This window comes from Bos indicus, chromosome 10 (assembly GCF_029378745.1).
Source record: "Bos indicus isolate NIAB-ARS_2022 breed Sahiwal x Tharparkar chromosome 10, NIAB-ARS_B.indTharparkar_mat_pri_1.0, whole genome shotgun sequence".
Taxonomy (NCBI): Eukaryota; Metazoa; Chordata; class Mammalia; order Artiodactyla; family Bovidae; genus Bos; species Bos indicus.
Window position 1 is genome coordinate 69,034,591 of NC_091769.1, and position 8,172 is coordinate 69,042,762.

General features: G+C 41.7%; 1 non-coding gene across 1 annotated transcript; it reads left to right on the top strand.

The window, feature by feature from the left end:
• The first annotated feature begins 598 nt into the window (after positions 1-598).
• Positions 599-670, top strand: TRNAY-GUA (transfer RNA tyrosine (anticodon GUA)). Its single transcript has one exon. It is a non-coding gene; the product is annotated as a tRNA-Tyr (tRNA).
• Positions 671-8,172: the final 7,502 nt, after the last annotated feature.

The window sequence follows — 8,172 nt, forward strand, 5'->3', positions numbered from 1 at the left end:
TCAAGAAAGCTCATAGTCCTTGCATGTTTTTCGTATGTACTTTTAAAACATTTTGGTATTATTTACTATTTAGTTACAAATTTTTATTACATGCTATGTTTTATCCCTCCAGAGCCAACACAAACCTTAAAAAATTTCAACCATTTGTTGTATCCTGAACTCTTTTTTTAGATGCTAACTTTGTTTGAATGGTTATATAGTAAAATTGACTTTTTGGGCACACTTGGTTTTATGTCTAATGCTGAGTAAGTTCAGGGTTTCCTGACTGTGGTGGTTACAGGACTCTATGGTGGTTTAGTTGCTAAGTCGTGTCCAACTCTTGTGACCCCATGGACTGTAGCTTGCCAGGGTCCTCTGTCCATGGGATTTCCCAGCAAAGAATACTGGAGTGGGTTGCCATTTACAGGACTCTATACATATGTTGAAAAATTCACAGAACCAAGCCCCGTTTGTATAGACACAGAAAAGTAATAGTGTAGGTAAAATAGCACTGTTTTGACTATGTTGTTTCTACAGATAGATGAAAATATGTGCTTGTAATTTTCAGATAAAAATGAAAAAGTCAAGGATTTGGGCTCAACTAATCACAGTCAGGGCTTCCCTTGTAGCTCAGTCGGTAAAGAATCTGCCTGTAGTGCAGGAGACCCAGGTTCAATTCCTGGGTTGGGAAGATCCCCTGGAGAAGGAAATGGCAACCCACTCCAGTATCCTTGCCTGGAAAATCTCATGGACAGAGGAGCCTGATGGGCTGCAGTCCAGGGGGTTGCAAAGAGTCGAGCATGACTGAGTGACTAACACTTACTTACATTTACTTAATCACAGTCAACACACAGAAGAGAATTCTGTTAAACACTCCCCTTTCTTTTCATCTCGTCTTCAGAAAGGGAAGTTATTATGAGACAGTAAACATAATAGGGTTAAAAATACCTGGAAATTTAGTACATGGTGTCAGAGAAGATACCACAATAGTCAAATGTAATGAGGTTGGATTGTATGTACTCTTCCCATTTGTCATTTCTTTTCAAAGCTATTATTTCACCCTTACTGATAACCTCTCTTCAGTTAAAAAAAAATTACCATTAACATTCACTCACTTTTTGAAGGTTTTGAACAATTTTTTAATCCAACCAGCTATTTTACCTTACACAATAGATGTGGTTTTAGCCAATAATCTTCATTGTTAACAACATCCAATGGCTTTTAAACAATTATATGACATCCATTGTGTTCCACTTTCTTTCCATGGCAGTAAATGCCCTTTAAAGCACTCCAACTAGTAAGTACACGAGGTATCGTTTTCATAAAGCGATGTTAGCTGTCTCTTAATTCAATTATTCAACTCAAAGACTTCCTTCAGTGCTGCAGAATTGTCCTAGTACTTCCCCATTTCTGATGTTAACCTGAGCTGTTTGTGGCTGCTTGGATTGTAAAGTGTTTCTTTACCTATTTTGTTTATCTTTTAAAACTATTCTACCTGTCATGATGAAATGGTTTCAGATTTTTTTTTTAATCCATAGGAATTATAAGTAGATGTCATTTGTATAAGTGTAAAGAAGAAATGAGCATCTTGGGTAGGGGGGTGAGTGGTGTCAGACCTCTACCCGTAAAGAAAGCCATGATATTAAAGCTCAAACTCTGTACCACCAGTGCCGCTGCTTCTTAATGCTCATTGCTTCCCATCCCCTTATTTCTGGGGTAAATCTTATTTGGGTCATTTGATTATTTACTTATTATCTCTAGAGGGTGGGTAGGCTAGTACTGTCTGAACTCCAAATAAACTCAAAATGTAATAAAGGTCAGAAGCTAGAAAGGATTAAATCCTTGTTATATTTACCTTTTGAAAACCCATCCAGTTTCACCCCACAATTTCATCCTGGGAAAAAGTAGAAATGGTATTGGATACATTATCAGAAGAGTGTCAGTATGTAGTTCTTTGCAGCTAACTAATTATGAATCATTTTTTCCTCTTATAAAATAAAAATTTGGAGTTAGTATGTGATAGATTTTTTTCCCCCTTCCTCTCTGAATTTTTAGGAATAGAAACAATAGGTGCCAAAATCTCCCTCATAGGTTTGATTCTACAGTAGCTAAAATGATGAATCATTTGGCTGACATGATTTTGCCTTTTTTTTTTTTTTTTTAAATAAATCCCTCAAGGTTCATTGTTGTAACTCTCAATCTGGCTACACCACTGTTACGGTTTTGAGCAGTAGGACCCTGGCATATCCACCATCCTCAACCTGGGTTGCTCCTCACTGATCCAGCCAACTCCATCATGGCCCATATTAGCTAGAACTTCACTAATTGCAAATTCTTGGTAAACAGTAAGAGTTATACTTTTAGTATACTGACAGGATATTAATCAGATATGGGTGCTACTCACACCAGCATGGATCAAGGCACATGTGTTTCATGGTCATGGGCCAACCTCTGACTCTAAAAGACAATGTTGAACAACATAAATGTTTATTAAGGAAGACCACTGAAGAAGGAAGACCAAGCAGTGTCTATCTGAGTTAACCTGTGAGAGGTGCCAGCCTCCACCCTTTAGAAATATCACTGCCCAGGGAGTCATCTCACCTGTTCTTGAGGTTATCTGTGCCCACCTGTCTTTTAATCTCTACTTCATAGAGCTAACACACTTCTTTCACCCATGGGTTATAGGTATATGTCAGGTGGCCCCTTGGACATCCAGTAGAACAGGAAGTAGGTAACCTGGTGAAAAAACTGAGACTTTCTGAAGAGATTGACAGCTTGTCTATTTATCAGATGAATTTGATTTTCAACAGTCAGATTGAGGTATACAAAAACAGGTTTAGAGAAAAGCCGGGACAGAACCTGGTATGGATGTATTATCAGTTAAGAGACTCCTATAAAAAGAAATGAAAAAGAGAAAAGGAAGGGGGAAAAATGGAAACTTCCATTCACCTATGCATGTGTGTGTGTTCAGTTGTGTCTGACTCTCTGCAGCCCTACGGACTGTGGCCTGCCAAGTTCCGCAGTCCATGGGATTCTCTAGGCAAAAATTCTGGACGGCCATTTCCTCCTCCAGGGGATCTTCCTGACTGAGGGACTGAACCCATGTCTCCTGCGTCTCCTGCATTGCAGGTGGACTCTTTACTGCTGAGCCCTGGGGGAAGCCCTGCTCTATTCACCTAACCCAACTAATTTTTTCCCCAGAATAAATGGCTTTAAATATATGAACTATATCTAATACAGATTAATTAGTATTATTAATATAAATTCAATGGAAGCCTGAAACACTATGAAAACAAAATAAATGGTGTGCACTTCACCTAGTCACATATAAATGCTAGCCCAAAGTGAATCTTCCTATTGTTTGAGGAGCCATAGTTCATAAAGATTTTTTTTTCTGTGAATCATAAAATGTTAATTCAGGTGTGGCAGTTCATGCTTGGTTTTATTCCTTCCTTCACCAAATGCTTATTAAGCACCTACAGTGAGGTAGAAGCTGTGGGGTCTATATAGAGGTATAATCCATGGGATACATAGAGGCAAAAGCCACAGTTGCTGCATCTATCAGTCAGGGTCCTGGCAAGGAATAGATGGTGCACTCAAGCATGGTAATTGAGGAGAGATGAATGAAGGGACTATTTACAAATGTGTTGGTGGGGATAGGGAGCCTACGAGGGATGGTGAAGCCCCATGGGACCAGCAGCACTGGGAGCCATTACTGCTCCTAATAATGAAGGGATAAAGGGAAGGAGCAGTTACTGGAACCGAGGGCAGTCTGCAGCCATGGTTGTGGCTGTCACCCTAGGAGGGAGCCACCTAACAGGAGCTGGGACCCCTCCAGGAGAGAAACGCTGACATGCCACGACCCATCAGGGAGGGGACTGAGCAACAGACGCCATGCACTCTCCCCTCCCACCCTCTGATTTCCTGAGGGTGGCTGTCATTGGTTAAACGGACCCCCAAACCAGAAAACCAGAGAAAAAGGGGGCCCACTGAAGGTCAGCACCCCAATATACAGAACAGAGTGGAGAAGGGAAGAGGATGGTTCTAGGGACAAGCAGCACACCCAGAACACTGACCTTGAGATATACATGCAGAGCAAGTTGAACACCGAACAGAGCAACAAAAACGTCATGAGATAATGACACATCATAGGGCAATATGGCCTGCTGAGGGGGAGGAGGGGGGGTTGTGGTATAACTCAGGGGAGACTCTTAGGAAAAAAGGAATACATCTGTGTTGGACGTTCAAGAGCATGCTAGGATTAGGTCAGGACAGACTAACCTGGGGTTCCCTGGTGGCTTGGATGGTAAAGAATCTGCCTGCAATGCAGGAGACCTGGGTTCGATCCCTGGGTCAGGAAGATCCCCTGGAGGAGGGCATGGCTACCCACTCCAGTATTCTCGCCTGAAGAATCCCCGTGGACAGAGGGGCCTGGCGGGCTACCATCCATGGGGTCTCACAGAGTCAGACTAAGCGACTAAGTGACTGAGTGACTAACTCACAGATTAATGTGGAGGATGGTCCAGTTGGGGGGACAGCAGAGGGAACAAAGGCCTGGAAATAAGAGTGAATATAGCACAGTTTATTGAGAGATATGTCCAACTGGCTGAAGCACAGAATAGATGCCTTAATGAAAATGCCAGGGATTTCTGTGAGAATGTGAAAATTGCCATTTATAAAATTTCCCCTTTTCTTTACTGAAAGTGAAAGTTGTTCAGTCATGTCGAACTCTTTGTGACCCCATGGACTATACAATCCATGGAATTCTCCAGGCCAGAATACTGGAGTGGGTAGCTGTTCCCTTCTCCAGGGGATCTTCCCAACCCAGGGATCCAACCCAGGTTTCCTGCATTGCAGGTAGACTCTTTACCAGCTGAGCCACCAGGGAAGCCCAAGAATACTGGAGGGTAGCCTATTCCTGCTCCAGTGGATCTTCCTGACCCAGGAATCTAACCAGGGTATCCTGCATTGCAGGTGGATTCTTTACCAGCTGAGCTACCAAAGAAGCCCTATTTTTACTTATGCTGGGAAAGATTGAAGGGAACAACAGAGGACGAGACGGTTGGATGGCATCACCGACGCAATGGACAGGAGTTTGAAAAGCTCTGGGAGATGGTGAAGGACAGTGAAGCCTGGTGCGCTACAGTCCATGGGGTGGCAAAGAGTCAGACACAGTGGAGCGACTGAACAACAACAATATACCTTGTAGTCTGCAAAGTTTTGAACAGAAGACCCCGAAGATAATAAGATATCTGGACCCTTTCACTTTTGCTTGCTATTCTCTTGAAACAGTGAAATAGTTAAACACAAAACACAAAATACCAAAGTGAATGGCACTTGGAATTCAAAAAAGGAGTAGGCTAGAATGTGTAATTCCTGAAGTGTGTTCACTCACTAAAAATAATTCATTCAAAAATCATATTTGAAGCATCTCCCATGTACCATACACTAGCATTACAAATAGAGTTTTGGGAGGGTGATCAGATCCAAAAGCCAGTTGACAGTTTAGCTCAGACTGAACCTCACCTAGTTAAGACAAAAACAAAATGAAGTATGCTGTTTCAGAGTGTATCCAAATCCACAACAGGTGTTGTTGTTCAACTTTTTGAGACCCCATGGGCTGCAGCATGCCAGGCTTCCCTGTCCTTCACTATCTCCTGGAGTTTGCTCAAACCAAGGGTCGTGAAGAGTCGGACACGACTGAGCGACTTCATTTTCACTTTTCACTTTCGTGCACTGGAGAAGGAAATGGCAAACCACTCCAGTATTCTTGCCTGGAGAATCCCAGGGGGAGCCTGGTGGGCTGCCATCTATGGGGTCGCACAGAGTCGGACACGACTGATGCGACTTATCAGCAGTAGCAGCAGCATGTCATTGAGCCAGTGATGCTATCTAACCATCTCATTCTCTGCCGCCCTCTTCTCCTTTCATGTTCAATCTTTCCCAGCATCAGGGTCTCTTCCAGTGAGTCGGCTCTTCACATCAGGTGGCCAGAGTATTGGAGCTTCAGCTTTAATGTCAGTCCTTCCAATGAACATTCAAGGTTGATTTCCTTTAGGATTGACTGGTTTGATCTTCTTGCAGTCCAACGGACTCTCAAGAGTCTTCTCTAGCAGTCTTCTCAAAAGTATCAATTCTTGGGTATTCAGCCTTCTCTATGGTCCAACTCTTTCATCCATACATGACTACTGGAAAAACCATAGCTTTGACTATATGCACCTTGGTCAGCAAAGTGGTGTCTCTGCTTTTTAATATGCTGTCTAGGTTGGTCATAGGTTTTCTTCCAAGGAGCAAGCATCTTTGAATTTTGTGGCTACAGTCACTGTTCACAGTGGTTTTGGAACCCAAGAAAATGAAATCTGTCACCATTTCCACTTTTCCCCCCTCTTTTTCCCACAACAGATACTCACTAAATATTTGTTGATCAAATGAATAAGTAATTAAAGATAAAATATTATATATTTCTACAGTATTTTGCAACAGGGCACAAGATGGTCATTTATACTGAATTCCAAAATGTAGTGAGAGTGCAGACCTACTATGAGGGCAGAGACCTGGCCTGTCTTGTTCACTGAAGTAATCCCAGCTCCTTGCAGAGAGCCCAGCTCGGAGCTAGAGCACAGTCCCTATCCCCTGAATGAATGCTGGGATAAACTGACAAATGAATGCATACTTGAATTAAGTATTTTTACAGTAAGGTTGCTTGGGGTGGTGGCATCTCTTGGGGGCAACCCTTGGGGAGATGTAGTTGCCATTACAGCACATTAAGTAGTCCTTCAGATTTTTAATGAGTACTTCTTATAAGTGCTTCTGAACTTTTCCTCACTTTAATTCCTTGTGAGTCCCAGATGAACAGTTGTTTAAATAGCTCTAAATACAAAGGGGGAAATCATGTCCTGCATCACTTTTGAAAGGCAACACATCAGGGCAACCCATGAAGATGCAGGGCTTCTGTCTCCAACCAGGGCCCAGGTGTGTATACCTGTGGTCGGCCTCAGTGGCACTTGCACATTTACCTTTGTTCCTTTCTTTAAGAGCTCTAACTTCTTTTCCTACTGCCATTAAAATCATATTAAGTCATTCTGAAGTGTTTCCCATAAACACCAAATGAGAACTATAGCTGCGAGAAAAATTATCTACCTGTGTGGAGTAGGTTATTATTTTAATTTGTCATCTGAGTGACATTCATTTTAGAGAAGAGAGTATTGGGGTGTGCACCCTCCCCCATGCCCCATTTACTCCACAAAGAGTGTGGCTTCCCCTGGCTCTACTCCCACCATAGCTTTAACCCCATTGGCTTATTAATTATGAGGGTAAATTTCTATTTCCTGGCTTTTAAACATCGCTTTTTTTTTTTACTTGCCATTGGTCACAAATAGAGGTGTAAGTTCACACTGATTTTTATGGTCGATAGAAACTGAAAATCACAAAACTGAAAATCACAAATTATTATTGTCAGATGATGACGAATGTGTGGTAATTTTGACTTTAAAGCAAGCAGGCGTCCTAGTAGAGTGAATTATGTTTACACATCTCTTCTGTTCAGCTTCCAGTTTAATAATTCCTGCATCTGTGAGGGTGAGATGGGAGAACCAAGGCTTTCAGGTGTCTCTAAGATCTGGGAATACCCACTGCAATCCAATTGTGAGTCAGGGGCTCTGTGCACTAAATCCTTGTGTTTATATTTAGAAAGAAATAAAAAATGATTGTTAGGGCTGATGGCACCCTGCTGACCTGAAGACGGAGTTTGTGATGAGGGCTTTTTCAGAATCTTATGGCCAAGATAGGACCAATTCTTTTCACTTGAACAAAAGATTATTTATGATGAAAACCTTAACCCATATGCTCTGACAGACTGAAATATAAAAAAGGTGAAGGAGGTCTGAAACATATGGATGCAAAAATGTCTTAAGTACGTGTGCTAGGAATGGGATTGTGCATATGCTATTTTCAGTTCTGAGTATTTGTTCCAGTTTGTGAAATTCTTTTCTTGTTTTAAAGATCTCACTGCTAGATATACCTACATATTAACACGTGGATATCTCTGCCAGCATTCAGCTTCTAATTGTATATGTAATAGTCTAAGTAAGTTTTTTACTGCAGATTATGAAATTAAACTTGCACATTAATCCCCCCCATAATGATTAATGTGGGTGCAATATAAAAATAAAAGTGAAGTTTTAACACTGAAGT